Here is an 18,429-nt window from a genome sequence, read left to right as displayed (position 1 = left end):
GAGCGATCGCCGCGAGCGCAGAGTTCTCAAGGGAAAACGCTCGCAATGCTGACAATCGACTCCCTCGAGAGCCGACTGGGCATTGCTGCACTCCCAAACAAGCCACACTTAGCTCGTGTGAATCCCCACCCGTGATGTACCGAGTACAGGGGGGAACACACTTCTTATACTGCTCGCTCATATTGGTTTTTTTATATAAAATATATATAGTGAAAACTCCTGACAAAACAGACAAACACAATCGACAGATTCAGACACACACAGAGCTGCTGAAGTAACTAAACGCTGGCGTATTGTGTACTCAGGGGATATTTATAGCTTCCTGGTCGATGACGTCACTCGCCGTACGCTCATTCTCTCCATTGACTGATTTCATTCATGCTTCAGACGCGTCACGCTGAGGGCGTTCCCACTGCGATTTCACGCAGCGGTAGTCCCTGAAGGGGAACTACATGTTAGCATTAGAGTTTGTGCTATCAGTGGGGGAAAAATAATAACAAAATCAACACCCACATTCAATTATTCTTAATCCGTAAATATGTCCATGAGAGAGGAAGATGGCTCCAATATTTTAAGAGTTAGGATGTGTTTAACTGATATTTAAAACCAGCGGTAAAATAAAGCATAGATAATGGGATTCAGACTTGAGTTAAAATACAAAGTCCATATTAGACATGTCATAGTGGCAGACACTATGTCATAGTGTCATAGTACATAGTCACAGACAATATACAGTATGGGATATAGCACAGCAGATAAACTGTCACAATGATTCCTAATGTCATTGCAGCCTTTCTCTCAGATCTCCTCCTTACGGAACCTTCCATTACACATTTTCCACCCTTCATCAGAGAGTTTAAAAGTTTCACTTGCTTACGTGCAACATAAAATATCCTTAAATATAAAACTATAATAAGGGTACAAGGTAGCAAGAATGAAAGGAACAGGTCTATAAATGTCCATGAAAAACTAATTACTAAATAGCACTTTCCATAGCACACATCTGGTCTATGGGAACTTTCAAAATATCTGGCACTAATTAAATAGCCAATATTGTAGGTATAGGAGAAGAAACAGCAGAGACAGATGCTTATTAAGGTTTTAGTTGTGGTTATTTTATGTGGGTACTGTAAAGGGTGACACACAGCCACATATCGATCAACAGCAATTAAAACTAAATTACACATAAATGTTGAGATAAGCAATCCCATGATTATCATATACAGATCACACAAAGTGTCTCCAAAGAACCAACACAATCAGCTTGATGGCATCCACAGGCATAACAATAAGTCCAACAAGCAGGGGCCTGTTTCAATAAGGAGGTTCAACCAACTCTGAGTTAAAACTTGAACTCTGAGTTGACTTACCCTGAGATGGAAAACTCTGAGTTTTCGGTTTCAGAACAGCTGAAATGAGTAAGTACAATCAACTCTAAGTTGACTGACTCTGAGTTAAGCGTGCGCACCACAACTATAAAAAGCCATTATCAATGGAGCGCAGATATTATGAGTCACCATGGTAACAGCGCCAGACAAAAAGAGGTCTGCATATTTCTCACCAGCAATACGCAAACTTTTTTTTTTAAGCAACAATATAAACCTATATATTTTTATATAGGCTGTTTTTTATATTTCCATATATTTTACTTTGGGTTGGGTTTTTTACTGCTCCCAACAGATTCTGATGGTAATATCTGTATTTTGGAGCCTCCTGTCCCAACAGAACCCCAGACAGTTGTAAGTAGTCTACTAAATACACCAGAAATTATGACAAATAGTATTAAAAAATGTGCTCAACCAAATGCTCATCTTCACAGGACGATGGGGATGAAGAAACAGTTTCTGCTGCCACAGAGAGGGAGGAAATGTTAATATTATGTGTCTACACATCAAACAATCTACACATTCACATTTCTTCACATTATTTATGTGGAGTAGCCTATAGAATCTAAGTTTATATCTAAGTATAAACAGATATCTCTCCCCCGTCCCCAGAGTGTGGAAGAACAGTAGGAGGAAGGTCCATCAACTTCTGGTTAACAGATGAACACACTTCAGTGATTTTCAGTGAATGCCACAGTTTAATTCTGTAGAATTTGTTTAGAACTACATGATGTAACTCTAATCTACTGTATTTGCAGTTGCCAGTTAAGAAGTTATATAGACTTCATCTTATTAAAAAACTTGGGGGAAAAAAACAGCAATGAATAAATGTACCGAAAGAATGAATGAGGTGTTTAAACACTGCTTCCTCTTTAAAAAAGGGGAGGAAACCGAAATAAACTCTGGGTTTACGGACGTAAACCTGCTCCCGAACAGGTTAGGTTCACAGAGTAAGTTACCATGGTAACTGACTCTGAGTATAAGTTAGCTCTCTTTCAGAAATGGGCTTGACTTACCCTGCTTTCTCAGGTTTGACTTACCTCCCATTCTGAAACAGAAAACCCAGAGTTTCCCTCATTTCAGGGTTAACATACTCAGAGTTTTCACTTAATCTCCTTTCTGAAACAGGCCCCAGGTCAGCCACAACCAGAGAGAGAATAATCAGGTTTGTTGGAGTGTGAAGCTTCTTGAAGTGAGAGATGGAGATGATCACCAGCAGATTCAGATACACAGTCCATGCTGACAGCAATGATACAAACACATACATGATATTGTATTCATGATTGGAGTGTTTTCCCTTGATACATGATGAGTTGATGGCAGCAAAGCAGTATTGAGTCTCATGATCCTCTGTTCGCGGGAGATGTAGACGTCAGAGTAGAAGAGTGAGCAGTTTGCAATTTGTTCATTTGTTATTTCATTACTGGCTCGAAAGTGCACACAGTAATTCTGTGTTAATAGTTTGTAATGATAATTTGCATTTTATTACATTTTGTTTCCTTTTGGTGATTTATTTTGGCGACTCACTGCGCCGTTTTGCCTACTAGTTGCTTTTCTTGTCAAAGTTAACTTGTGCAGTACTACAGAAGAGGACATAGTAAGCTAGGCTGAGTTAACTTTTTTCCTGATGAGGGAAGAGGGTGAGAGGGTCAAGGTTCAAGAGTCACAGTTTGCTCACACAAGGGCTAATGAGACTAACTACTAGACACAGCTGGAAACAGACCAACAAGGGGAAACTACAAACTAAAAGACTATATAAAATAAGGGCACAAAGACATACCTTGACAATGGGAGCTTTTCTCAAAACTTTTTTTTCACATTTTATTAGTATCTCTTGTGTTTTGATGAGCCGCTGAACTGTTATTCAGACAGTCACTTTTTATCTTTGTTAATTTGACCATCAATTACAAATTTCAGACAGAAACTAATCATCTAGGGACATCCACTTGTGTGTCTATTATGTATTTTAGAAGTTAACCTGAGGGTCCTGTTAACACCTGTTCTGTATTCAGAGTTCTGCTGCACTGACAATCCTCCAGTGATCTGTTCATTAAGGGTGTGAAGAAAACATAGGCAAACAAACACACGCAATACACTGACGTTGCATTGTGCCCAGAGGTCTGTGAGTTTGTTTTGATATTGCAAAACTTTTAAAACTTTTTAGTAACAATAAGCATAAATATATAACCACCAATTAGATAATTATTCACAATTAGTACCACACAAAGTTCAAAAAATCTTATTTAATGATGAATTATTTAATATTGCAGCGACAAGAAAGGTGGATTAGCCCTGCCTAAAGCAGTGTTTATGTGTGTGCATGTTTGTCCACTACAGCCTGTGGATACCATGTGTAAGGAATATAGGCCGTGACACACCAAGCTGACATTAAAGAGCTAATGGCAACAAATCTGACTGCTGTGTTGCCTTGCATCTTCTACATCTGCCATCAGCCAACTAGCATGTATTTTCTGTCCCTGCATGAGAGGAAATGTTGATCCCTTGGTCTTCACTTTCTTCATTCCAGAAGACCATGCTATCATGAAAATATTTGTGAATTGGAATACTCAGATAACATGATTTAAAAGTTTGTGTGGCTTCTTAACATTGTCATTTGCTTGCTTTCATCACTTTCATTTTTCTTCGTGTGCACCGATTCCCTAAACTGTACTGCCAACTAGAATGATCTCTCACACTGACAGCTACACAACACCGAAAAGCCAGTGATGGTGGTCGACTATGCCAACGCTGCAGAACACACTGCAAAAACTGACCTGAAAGATGCTCAACGACAGCCGACTGTCAGCTTGGTGTGCCAGTTTCTTATAATATAGGGCTGTTTCATATCAAAGGGGTCCAACGGGTGCTACCAGAAAGACTCAGGAGGCAAAATAACGTAACAAGTATGCATTATTAACAGCCCAGCAAGCAAGTATGCTTTACATTTCTTTGGCATAGGCCCCGTCCGTAGCTCGCAATCCGAGTGTACGGAATCTGTATTTCCTGCCTGAAGACGAAGGCAGGGAGGTTTTTGAAGGGACCATCCTGGTGGTGGTGGGGATGATGGAGGGGAAGGGACTATCCTTGTGGTGGTGGGGTGGATGGAGGGGAAGGGACTATCTTGGTGGTGCAGGGGACGATGGAGAGGAAGGGACTATCCTGGTGGTGGTGGGGAGGATGGAGAGGAAGGGACCAGCCTTGTAGGTGGTGGTGGGGAGGATGGAGGTGAATGTAAGCATCAGCATCTGTGAACTCAGACATGTGTAAGTACCGATCTTTTATACTACAAGTATTAGAACACGACTGGATAGATGAGAAGGTAATAAGTGACGTAACAATTGAGTCTTCCTGGCAGAATGCTAATGCTAAAGCTTGTATTTCCAAGTTGTATAGACATTTTACAGCAGAACATTAGTGCAGTAGTACTCATACTGGCCTAACAATCATCTACTACCTTCCCTGATGCTTCATAATGCAATAATTACTTTCTATCCACAGTATTAACCTTGGGAGTGAAATGTTTTTTTTTCTCCCTGTACAGACTAGATGGCTATGCACAAGACAAAAATGAAATCAGAAAATTCTGCTTTTATGTCATGTTATATCAACATTTACATAGATACTGTGATGCTAAGCAGTAATATCAGTGATAAATGGGTAAAGGTGAGTCTGGTGCAAGGTCAGCAACCTCTCCTAATTATTTAAATGAATATACGAGTGATGCTTTTATACATAAATGCTGTAATTTAGACACTTTATGTAAACCAGCCTACATAAGCAGTAGCTCTTCATGCAAAGAGCACAGGAGACTCAATTGATTTTTAAAGAGTTTGATGCTAGCATGTAGATTATATAATGTTGCGATACTTTAATAAGCATTAAAATACACAAAACACACTGTAACACAGTTTAGATGTTATGGGAAGAATGAGGCGGGAACGGGAGAACATTCAATAAACTTTAATAAATAAATAAAACAAATACAAAATGAAAGTAAAAGACATGTGCAGACAGCCCCCCCCCCCCCCCCCCCACAACATCTGTTCTATAAGATTACTAACTAAAGTACTCAACAATATCAAGCTTGTAGCTTAAGATCACACATTTAAGAGACTTTGTTAGGTGAGCAGCAGACAGAGACAATCAAGCGTATAATGGGTATTAATAAATGAAACAATTTAAAACATACGACTACATTTAAACAAAGAATACATATAGGGTTGCCACCCGTCCCTTAAAATACGGAATCGTCCCGTATTTGTGAAATAAACAGCGCATCCCGTTTTGAATCAATACGGGATGCGGTTTGTCCCATATTTCCGATTTGTCGTAAACGCATCATCCCATGCAAATCAAAGCACCATCTCACAGTTCTTCATACCGCAAGCATCTCCCGAAGCAGATAGTGTAATGACAGTTTTATATCATTTATATTATTGACAGCTCAATAATGTTCTGATTGATTACGTTTTCATATGCTGCCTATGCCCATTTGTTAAGAAATAATGTTACAAAGTAAATGAATTATATCCATATTCCATACATTATGGTATGATTTGTTTATTATGGTTAAGGTACACAGTCAGACACATGCATTTTTTAAATAAGAGAGATATATATTTAAAGGGCACCTATTATGCAAAATTCACTTTTAAATGGTGTTTGAACATGTGTGTTGGCAGTATGTGAGCAAAACCACCCTAGAATGATAAAAATCCACCCAGTGTTTTTTTTACAATCTCAATAAATCATAAGCACTGTCTCAGAACGAGCTGTACTAAGATTCGGCTCAGTGCGACGTAGAATTGAGCAAGCTCCACCAACGTGGTTTGATTGACATTATGGTTTTGGCATAGACCCCGCCCTCGGTGATCTGTTCACCATCCTCCATTGTTTCAACGACAGCCGGTGTTCTAACGATTTGTGCTGCCTTCTCGAAAATGTCTCCTAAGAAACATAACTGTTCTGTTGTGGGATGTAATAATGTTCATAGTAGTTTTCACTTACTTCCGACATCAGAGCCACTGAAAGCGCAGTGGATGGATTTTATTTAGGAAGGAAAGGCACCACTTAAACTTCCAAAATACGTTTATTTAATGCGCGAATCATTTTCTGACAGACTGTTTTGTGAACGAGGGTCAATTCAAAGCAGGTCTTGCTTCAAAGTTAATCCTCAAGTGTGGATCGTTGCCTACTGTTCGCGATCCAACGTCACCTCCAGTAGAAGTAAAGGTATTTTATGATTTTTGAGCAAATAGTCATTTCAATTGATGTCAGCCAATTCAACAACAAATGCGTCTAAAGTTGTTGTCGTCGTTGTAGGATGTCTGTGTCATAATTTAAATCTTGTTTGTATAGTGTGTGACCACACGTTTATAAATATATTTTTTAAAGATATTGTATTAAAAACTGTGCATGTTTTCTGTAAAGACAAGACATCAAAATTGCTTTTTCATCCGTCTTGTAACCTTCCATACAACAAATAGCGTCAGACAGTTTTATGTCACGTATTATTTTTTGCAACAATTACAAATGTAAATAAATTAATACCTGTTCTATCTCCCAGCAGCATATATTTTCTTGTTCTGTAGCCATCTTCTCACATTTGCCACATAAGCACCTGTACGACAAGTAATGTAAACATGACGCAACAGGTACCTCGCATAAATTTAATTTCGTTTGTACGTAGCAAACGTTATCACAGTATTTGTGTTTGTAGTTTAAAAAAATTGCGCCAACGTTATCACAGTTTGTGTGTGTCTGTGTGTGTTTTGCACATCCATAATTGCAAAGGGGATGCTATTACAACTCTATAAGTACATAAATGTATCAAATAACCATTCCGAGGCGTCCTGGTCCATTCTCATTTGTGTTTCTTCTGCCGGAGTCTCTTCATCATCTGGGTCTGATTCCGGTTCAAACATGTACGGCTGAATGCCATACAAAACAGCGGGTCTCTCACTGTCAGCCATTCACTTTCTACCGACTGTTGTTTGCAAGTTACGCCCTCATCCAAAGGCTGGGCGGGGATATGCAGCTCATTTACATTTAAGGTGGTACGCACCAAAACAGCTCTTTTTAAAACAGGCCACAAAAATGACATTTTCAAATGGTTATAATACATTAATTGTGGGGTATTTTGTGCTGAAACTTCACAAATACATTCTGGGGACACCCAAGACCAATATTACATCTTGTAAAAAGGGGCATAATAGGTGCCCTTTAACCTGTTAACCTTCAAGGCCACTTTTGAAAAATCCCCAGAAATGGCATACCCAAACTTAAACAGATACAGTTCATGAACCCTTTGCACTAAAAGCACAAGTATGATCTCATTTGAAAGCTGACAGCTAGTAGTTTATTGTAAATGTAGAAATAATTATTGTCATAATGAAAAAAAAATGTTTAAATAGCTTCAAAGTTTTGTAAAGTTATTAGAAATTTACTTTCATGAAACATCTTCATAAAAATAAAATTGAAGTTGGCCCTGGAGCAATCTAGAAATGCACTGCAGCTAAAGCCATATGTGTGACCATTTTATATTTAAAATCTGAAAATGATAAGTCTAAAACTCTGTATTTAGTTAAATGTTTTTCAAGATCATGTCAAATTACTTTATTTTGATTAGACTCTAAAATGCAAACTGATGTTTAGTCATCTTCTGAGTCATCTAATCAGTCTATTGTCTCTATTATTTTGTGGTGCAAACGAGCCCCATTCAGTGTGAGTCTCTCCCTGCACACATTTACACCTCTCCAGACTGGTTATGGCTCTAAATATGCATTTCTTTTGTCTGCATTATAGCTACTAACGACTGGCTATTCACAGGCTATTCATAGGGTTTCAAACCCTAAGTTCTTTTATCAAAGTTCTCACTAAATATTTGAAACTGGTATCAAATGCACTGAAACATTTCAGTAAGCATTCCTATTTAGAAAAAAATCATAAAACAATAACTGCTGGTGGCAGGTGCACCTGGGCTAGCTAGCATGTTAGCTTAGCACACCATCAATACACGACCATTTATGAGATTGAAACCATGTTTGTGCTCCAAACTTACTTTATAACGCAAGTCGAGTGTTTTAAATAATCTTCTGTGATCTAATTTGGCTTCAGATAAAAAAAAATCCGACAGAAAATTTATTATTTATAGTGTTCTGCACGATGATGAAATCTATATCGATTAGCATTGCATTATAAATATAATATATTATTATGAAATACCTGGCATGGCTTGAAGAACACAGGTAACTCAAATATCATTGCAATCATGTTTATTGTCTTCAAAACATCTTTATCTGCATGTTACAGCGATCTCTGTCAGCTACTTTCTGTATCAGTGACGTCCTGGAATGTCACATGACTATGGGTCTTCTTCGTGATCCATATATGGACTGTTATTGTGCATATAGCGCCCTCAGGCTATTGGTATGAATTGAAAACACAGCACATCTCAGTAAGAAGCGATCATAATGATTACATCGACACATTTGGGTATAAATTCAACAAATATTATTCCTGTCTATAGAAATATGATGTGAATCTATGAGAATATATCAATATTTCTCCAAGTCTGCACATTTTTGAGCTAAAGCCCTGAGGGACGATGTTTTGCGAATCGCTGTCATGACGACAGCTTGGAGTGTTTTTTATGAATGGACCAGCTGACGCTCATAATTCATATTAAAGGTATCGACTCATTTTTCCATTTCATAACTCCTGACACAAATTAAGACATAACTGTCACTATAAGTTTCTCAGAATACAATAGTGGTCAAATACTGAATCTTGAGTATTATATCTTTTTAATGATGTATAGTTTGTCAAGGTATAACATTAAATCTGATAGTAAATTTGAACTAAATAAAAAAAAAACCGCTTCAGTGCGCCGACGCTCTGGAAACGGTTAACAGGTTAATACATATTTAATAATAAAAATGTATGTGTGAAGAAAATGACGTATGCTTAATAAATCTAGAGAATTTCATCCTTTAATACTATATAATTAACAATAGGTCTGAATACATACATAAATAAATAGATTTTCTTACCAATAATAAAAATAGTGTTATAATTAAATTTAGAAAAGTTTGTAGATTATAGGTTATTTATGTGTGGTATCACTGTTTGGATGGTGTTACATGTTTGAAAGAAACAGCTACTCAGTGCTGCACGGAGTGACAAGAAGTACACTTAACGCCTAACATAGTCCAATACTGCACAGTACTACTGGTCTACTGATGTTTTTGGATGTTCAAGATCCTTTGCTAAAGTCAAAGTTTTTTCCAATCAAATTTAGTGTTTGTTTGAGTATCAACGCATTTGTTTAATTTATAGTGAATAAGTTATGGATCTGTTAATTTAATAAGTTAATAAAGTATGGTTAACATCTCACATACAACTCAGACGAAAGGCAATTTTTTTGTGGTCTCATTGTCACACTTTGTTAACGTTGTTTGTGATAGAGAGTGATTGCATCTATTCACACTGATTTCAATAGCAGATAGCTTATTATAATGTCCATTGGTTCTGATCTTATTACTTTCCTGAAAATATGTTTTGAGTTATGATATACCACCATTCTGCCCTACAAAGGCAAAAGACCTTAACTCGCTAGAGTGTGGAACTGAGAAAAATGACTTTAAAGATTTTTAGTTGTCCCGCCAAATTAATTATAGGTAGGACACTGAAAATCGGGAAATTAGATGTAATGAAAGTAATGAAAATTATCTACATAAAAAAATCTTGAGCTCAAACTTGACTTTTGACCACTATTTTAACGTTACTGTACTCTGCCTTTGTATTGTCAGCAAAGAATGAGAAGTCATGCCAAGGCAAAAGGCAGTAACTTCCACATTATCAATATTTGGTTGCTGATCACCATTAACTAAATAATTATAGCAACACCTGTATAAAATCTAATGATCATGGCATTTATTTTGTATGATTTACAATTATAGTCATCTACTTATTGCTATCCTGTGCTTTTGTGGCAGTGCCACTTTAGTGCTATAAAATCTAAACTGCAATACTATTCAGAGCGGCTGTTATATAAAGTGGGAACGCGTCTAATTAAAATACAAATTTGTGAGAAGGCAAAAAAAGGAAATAACCAGAGAATTGAAAACAACCTTACCTTGTGGTAGATACTACACTGAAACAACAGAAGAACTGGATATTCAGAAAAACGACTTGCGCGCTCTTGTCTTGTTCACGGACACACAAAAACAAGGACACACAAAGACAACGGCCACACAGAACCATTACCATAACTGGCCACGGGGCAGCGGGACAAGGCCACGTTTGGCTACACGGTCACAGTAGACCACGCTGAACGTATATCGTACGCTTGCATTTTTTTTTTTTTACAGCCACATAGAGACAAGGCCTCACTGGGACAGGCCACTGCCAGACATAGACGATAGTCCACTAGTCGCTCATGGACGATGACTCATTGGCCGGTAATGAGAATGAAATAGCATAACACCACCACCAGTAGTTGCATAGGTATTTACCTTATTTATTAATGGAGAGCTTGCTGAGCTTCAAGAATGGTTTTGAATCGGGTCTGCATATGATTTGGATGCGGAGGACAGACCATCTGCCCATGGTCTTAATAGCTGGTGTAGAGATTCCTGGTTCAGCTGCAGCAGTAGCTGCCCCTATTCTCTAGAAATGGCCGGTATAGGGAGAGGGGGATAGACCGCAGCTTTAATAACGATAGATAAAGGAGTCCTGAGTCAGGCCTTAGAAAGAGGTGCTCCGAAGTTCTAGGTGGATTAAGAATTTTAAATCTAGATGTGAAGGGAATTTATTTATTTATTTTTTGATTTTGGAGTGTTAGGGTGACGCCGGAGTCTTGGCCGTCATTCTTAGAGTGCTAAAGAAGATTAAACAAAATAGGTGAGAAGCATAATAGAAGAAAAGCACAGCAGGTTCCAAATATTACATTTCTTGAGTTGAAATCCCCAGACACGTGAAGCCGTAAGAGCAGATAAAACACGGCTTTTAGCAGAATATGTATATAAAGAATAGGGATTATAGTAGGTAGAGATAATTAGTAATTGAGAAAGAGCAAGGTAATAGGCAGATGTTTATCTGGAGGTGCTAGAGGATTTATCTATGCCTTTGATTTTACGTAAGGTTAGCAATCCTAATTCCCGAGTCTTTTCACTGCAAACTTTCATTCACTTATTACTCAAACAACTGCAAGCAATTTACGAATGCGAGAATATTTGATTATGATTTTCGTAATTGAAAACAAGGAAGGAACCACCGGCCATTATTGAGATGGGAATTAGAGGAATCTGGAAGAAAAGCAAAACGTTATAAACTGAACCAAGCAGAAGTATCAGCTTTTTAAGGTAGAGGGAGCCGTGCCTTCGTGAAGTACGATCTAGCTGGATTGAGCAGATCTTCTAATTTAACATTTCTGTTATTTCTCACAACGTGACTGACTTCAGATCTTGACAAATCATGTGAAGCAAGCAGTTGGCCTGTGTAGGATTACAATTTTTATTTAAATGTTTAATTGAGCTTCCAATACAATAGTATAGAAACTGAGAAAGTTTATTAGTGTGAATTTTGTACCTAAGGTAAATGATGTCACAAACCTGCCTGTTCCTGTCTGTCCAGCTCTCTATTGTAAGTTAAATTGGTCAGAGCACTGAGACTATCACCTTTTGTCTTTATGCACTGCCTAGCCATTAAGATAATGTGAAGGTATCGGTGAAGAGTCTGGCTGATTGGATTAGGATATTTACATTACACTGTTATGCTGATTGGATTAGGATTGGTAACACTCTCAGTCAAGGGCACATTCCTTAACCCGTATGCCTCATTTACATGCTTTTGTTTCCACCTTTATGTAACTCCTCCCCCTGAAAGGGTATATGAACTAAATGTATACTGCCTTAGTTAGACTTGATTGAGATGACTACAGCGACGAAATAAAGAACTTATACCTCAACAATCTCCTGGTCTGCAACTCTATCTTTTCTACACTTGAGAAGAAAAAGTTCACAACGTATGGTGCCGTGACCCGGGTGGAGAAACTGAAACTCAACAAAGAATGAACTTTTCTAGACTGATTTGAAACTTCAAAGCTCAAATATCTCAACAAAGCTAACTGAGTTCCAGAACTGAAGCTCAACAAAGATCTCAACATCTGATTTTCCAGTTCCAGACTGAATCTTTTGAATCCAGATTGAGCTCAACAAAGATCTGACTTTCCAGTTCCAGACCGAATCTTGAAACTTCAAGCTCAACAAAGAAAGAACTTTCCCACTGAGTTTCCAGACGGAACCTTTCCGTACAGCGAACGATTTGGTGAGTTTCACTCTATTCAAAGAACCACTGAAGACCAGTACAAATTTGTCATTCCTCTGCGCCGCCAGAGAAGAAGTTAACAGACAGCTGTAGGGTTTGTTAACTAAAGTTATCCTCTAAAGTTGCTTTTAGAGATGAAATGTATCCTCTGTTTTTCAGGCAGGGAAGATTAACGTACATGTTAATATTGCTTATCCTCTAAGGTTTCTGTTAGAGATGAAAGTGATCCTCTGTTGTCAGGCAGGGAAGAATTTAGCATTACGTGTTATTATTTGGTGATCCTCTGTTTCAGGCAGGGAAGTTTAGCGTTACGTGCTCGTTATTTTGTTTTTGTTTTTTGGTGATCCTCTGTCCACAGAGTAGAATTAGCATTATGTGCTAGTTATTTGTTTTTTTGTTGTTCATCCTCTGTTCACAGAGAAGGTTAGCATTACTTGCTAATATTTGCAATCCTCTGTTTTCAGCAGAGAAGAATTGTTTTTATCCTCTGTAAAGTTAGGGAAGCCTTATCCTCTACTTTACCAGGGAAGGTGATACATCCTCTGTGTAGTCATAGAAGATTAATCCTCTGTTCAACAAGGGACGTTTAACAACAGTTACAACAGTTAACAGTTTAAACTGTTAACAGTAGTTTGTCCTCTACTTTGCTTAAGAAGGTTCATCCTCTGTTTAATCAGGAAAATTTAACAACTGTTAAAAGTGTGTTAGCAAACTGGTTTACCCTCTGCTTTGCCAGGGAAGTGTTTTATCCTCTATAAAGTTAGGGAAGATTAGCATCAAGTGCTAATATATTGTACCCTCTGTTTTCAGGCAGGGGAGATTAACGTACATGTTAATATTGTTTTATCCTCTGCTTTGCCAGGGAAGTGGAAAACGTTTTTTTTCAGGCAGGGAAGATTTTAGTATAAATTGCTAATATTTTGTGTGTTACCGTTTGCTCTGGGCAAGGAAGGTTAACTGTGTTATCGAGTGTAGCCTCTTTTGATCAGAGAAGATTTAGTGTTTTTGTTTGTTTTATCCTCTAAAAGTTAAGAAGGTGAAAGATCCTTTGCATTTTTCTTTTAGGGAAGATTAGCGTAACATGCTAATAGTTTGTGATGTGTTGGTAACAAGGAAGTTTAACAAGATTTGATCTGTGTTAACAAGTATACCCTCTGTTGATCAGAGAAGTTCATTTTTTGATTGTGTGGTAACAAAATAAATCCACAAAATGGTTAGAAGAAATGCTAGGCTAGTTCCATCAACTGAGAAAAATGGACTAGCTAGCCCTTTATGGACAGAATGTGAGTTCAAGTCATTGTTAGGAGAGAAAATGGATTCCATAGTGACTGAGTCAGTTAGATTGGATTTGACAAAGAAATTTGGTATTTATCCAGACAAAGTTTGGTCTATTGAAGAATGCAAGAAGGTGTTAGGTGCATGTATCAGGAAGAAAAACATGAAAGGCATAATCTGTTGCCATAGAGAATATAGCTTATCCATTGCACAGGAACAAACTAGGTGTATTGATAAGTTAAATGAACAAAACAAACAATTGCAGACTCAAGTCAAGTCAAGTCAAGTCACCTTTATTTATACTGTATAGTGCTTTTTACAATACAGATTGTATCAAAGCAGCTTCACAGTGATAAAATGAAAATAATATAACAGAGTTTGTTTCTAAAAGAAAATTGCGTCAACGTCCACCTTAAGTAAGGCAGATCAATAATATTATTGAATATTAAATGTCCCCAACTAAGCAAGCCAAAAGACAAGGCAACAGTGGCAAGGAACCAAAACTCCATCAGGTGACAGAATGGAGAAAAAAACCTTGGGAGAAACCAGACTCAGTCGGAGGGCCAGTTCTCCTCTGGCCAACGAAGGAACAGTGCATGATTTATGATTCGGGCAGCATTACAAGTCAGATTGGATCGGAACATTTAGAATATTTATCCATTTCCATCTTTTGGAAGTCCAAGTAATCACGCCGGTGTTGAGACGAGTTGTTGAGGATCAGTGCCGTCCACCATAGAGGGTCCATATCGCCGGTGTTGAGTCGTCTCTTCACAGGCTTTGTGATTGGGGTATCTGAAGTCTCCGTGAAAGGCTGGATACAAACTGGAGCTGACGAACGCCGTTTTTCCCGGGACTCGCGTCCCGAGATAACAGCAGAAAAGCAAAAAGGGAAAATAATTAGCGTAGATGCTGTTCATAATGATTTCCATAACACGGGCGTAAATGATAAAAAACATGAAGACAGTGATTCTTGCGTCCCAGAGTCACCCCCCTCCGTCCCCCACTCAACTCAGCCCTGCTTACTGACCTCTACATCCCTCCTGCTGCTGAGACCCTACCACAATCTCACAATCTCTCTGCAGCCCAACCATACGCGCCGACCCGTTTGACTAAGGCTGTCGAGCCCCACTGTCGTCGTTAAAGCAGGTTCAGTGGCAACGGTTCCGTATGGCATACCACCTACCGCAAAACACAATATCTACCCAACCACCCGCCATTCACGCAATATACACAGGAACGTAATGACTGTAAATACTATGCAACCTATACAAATAACCTACAGACTCTTCAAGTTTTATAATATTAAATGCATTTGATCTGATTCAGCAGTGGTATAAAAGGTAAGCATTATGTAAATGCTTGGCTAAAGAGATGCGTCTTTAATCTACTTTTAAACTGGGACAGCGAGTCAGAGCCTCGAACAATATCAGGAAGGCTATTCCAGAGTTTTGGAGCTAAATGTGAAAACGCCCTTCCTCCTTTAGTGGACTTAGATATCCTAGGAATGACCAGAAGCCTCGAATTTAGTGATCTTAAAGAACGCGATGGATTGTAGGGCGATAGAAGGTCCATTAAATACACAGGAGCTAAACCATTTAGGGCTTTATAGGTCAGTAATAGTACTTTGTAATTGATACGGAACTTGATAGGTAACCAGTGTAGAGATGATAAAATTGGTGTTATATGATCATATTTTCTTGACCTAGTAAGAACTCTAGCAGCTGCATTTTGCACTAACTGTAGCTTGTTTATTGAGGATGCAGGACAGCCAGCTAATATAGCATTACAATAATCTAGTCTCGAGGTCATGAATGCATGAACTAACTTTTCTGCATCAGAAACAGATAGCATGTTACGTAGCTTTGTAATGTTTCTAAGGTGGAAAAAGGCTGTTCTTGTAACATATGAAATATGATTTTCGAAAGACAAGTTGCGGTCTAGTATAACACCCAGGTCTTTTACTGTAGTGGATAAAGTAACAGGACATCCTTCTATATTAAAGTTGTATTGTAAGTGAGTTTGTGGGTAGTTTTTTTGGACCAATAAGTAATACCTCCATTTTATCTGAATTTAGTAGCTGGAAATTACGCGTCATCCAGCATTTTATATCTTTGAGACACTCTGTCAAATTTGATAAGTTAGTGTTTTCATCTGGCCGTGATGAAATATATAATTGAGTGTCATCAGCATAACAGTGGAAATTAATTCTATGTTTTCTTATAATATTACCAGGTGGGAGCATATATATTGAGAATAGCAGAGGGCCTAACACCGTTCCTTGCGGCACTCCATAGTCTACTGACGTTATCTTTGATTTTTCCCCATTTAAACAGACAAAATGATAACGGTCTGATAAGTAGGATCTAAACCAGCTTAATGCCTGTCCCTGAACACCAGTGTAGTTTTGTAGTCGATCCAGGAGAATTTTATGATCGATAGTGTCGAACGCAGCGCTTAGATCGAGTAGAACTAGTATTGAGATACAGCCTTGGTCAGAAGCTAAAAGTAAATCATTTGTAATTTTAACTAGCGCAGTTTCTGTGCTATGATGCGGTCTGAATCCTGACTGGAATTTTTCATATATCTCATTTTCTTGCAAGAAAGAGCACAATTGAGCGGACACAATTTTTTCTAGTATTTTAGACATAAATGGAAGATTTGAAATGGGTCTGTAATTTGCTAAGTTGTTTGGGTCTAATTGCGGTTTATTTAGCTCTTCCTGTCCTATAGTTGTAAAGCGGTGTAGTTGTTCCAGAGGGGCGATAATTGAGGCTGAATCATAAGACACCATAAAAGAGTGTACATTTACAATTGTGTAACGGATGCTTTCTATTTTCTCATTTAAGTAGTTCATAAAATCATTACTACTATACTGTAACGGAATATTTTGCTCTGGTGATGTCTGTATACAGTGATGTGAATAAGTTAGGACACCCATGCTAAAGTTGCCTAAAAAGAGGAATAAAAAATAATCTTTTGGAAATTGATCTTAATGCCTTAATTAGAAAAATGAGGAAAAATCCAATCTTTAAGGACACCAATTTTCTTTGTGAATGAATAATGTATCATAAATAAATAAATGTTCTTCCTTAAAATACAGGGTGCATAAGTCAGGACACCCCTATGTTAAATTCCCATAGAGCCAGGCAGAGTTGTATTTTTAAAGGCCAGTTATTTCATGGATCCAGGATAATATGCATCCTGATAAAGTTCCCATGGCCTTTGGAATTAAAATATCCCCACATCATCACATTCCCTTCATCATACCTAGAGATTGGCATGGGGTACTTTCCATAAGATCATCTTTCAATGCAAATCAAACCAGCTATTAGGCTAACTGAAATAAAACCATGCCAATCTCTAGATATGGTGAAGGGTGTGTGATGATGTGGGGCTTTTTTAATTCCAAAGGCCAAGGGAACTTTATCAGAATGCATATTATCCTGGATCCATGAAATAACTGGCCTTAAAAAATAAAAATCTGCCTGGCTCTATGGGGATTTAACATAGGGGTGTCCTGACTTATGCACCCTGTTTTTTAAGGAAGAACATTTATTTATTTATGATACATTATTCATTCACAAAGAAAATTGGTGTCTTTAAAGGTTGGATTTATCCTCATTTTTTTAATTAAAGCATTAAGATCAATTTCCAAAAGATGATTTTTTATTCCTCTTTTTAGGCAACTTTAGCATGGGTGTCCTAACTTATTCACATCACTGTATTTGTTAGTCTAGCCACGGTGTTAAATAAAAACCTTGGATTATTTTGGTTATGTTCTATTAGTTTGTGGAGATGCTCAGCCCTGGCTGCGTTTAAAGCCTTTTTATAACGTGACATACTGTCTTTCCACGCAATTCTAAAGACCTCTAAATTAGTTTGTTTCCATTTACGCTCTAAGTTACGAGTTTCTCTCTTGATAACATGCGTAGCACTGTTGTACCAAGGTGCTTTAGTTCCCTTTCAAGGGAACTCGAGCTGCGTTGAGACGTGGTGGGAACGCTCTGCGTGATTGCGTCGTGAAGCACGTGTATAATCAGTCCAATGGAAGAGCGAGACGTCATAGGCGGTGACGTCATAGACCAGGAAGCTATAAAGCACACCAGAAAACAGACCGCGACAGCTTCTGTTGCCTTCAGCAAGCGATCTGTGTATTCTGTCCTTGTCATATTTATTGTTGTCTGTCAAGTTGCAATATATATATATATTATGGCAAAAGAGAGCAAGCAGCTTTTGTGTTGTTCCCTGCCCACGTTATATCACGGGTGGGGACACACACATCAGCTTTTTGTTACTATTTGGGAGTGGAGCATGCTACAGTCAGTTCTCGAGGGGGCTGACTGTGAGCATTGCGAGAAACTGTCCGTGAGGACGCTCCGCTCCCGCCGGGCGTTCTTCGAGGAGGACGGTTCGGTTCGCGCTCCCCGCGCGGGTCCCGCTG

At 38.2% G+C, this 18,429-nt stretch overlaps 1 pseudogene; it reads right to left on the bottom strand.

The window, feature by feature from the left end:
* Positions 1–525: 525 nt before the first annotated feature.
* The window catches only part of LOC143750411 (trace amine-associated receptor 13c-like), a 71,548-nt pseudogene continuing 53,644 nt past the window's right edge, over positions 526–18,429 (bottom strand).

The sequence above is a fragment of the Siphateles boraxobius genome, unplaced genomic scaffold (genome assembly GCF_051911475.1).
Source record: "Siphateles boraxobius isolate OS27281-9 unplaced genomic scaffold, OSU_SipBor_1 25, whole genome shotgun sequence".
NCBI lineage: Eukaryota > Metazoa > Chordata > Actinopteri > Cypriniformes > Leuciscidae > Siphateles > Siphateles boraxobius.
The sequence above is the reverse complement of the archived record's forward strand: the minus strand, read 5'-3'. Positions and strand labels throughout refer to the sequence as shown.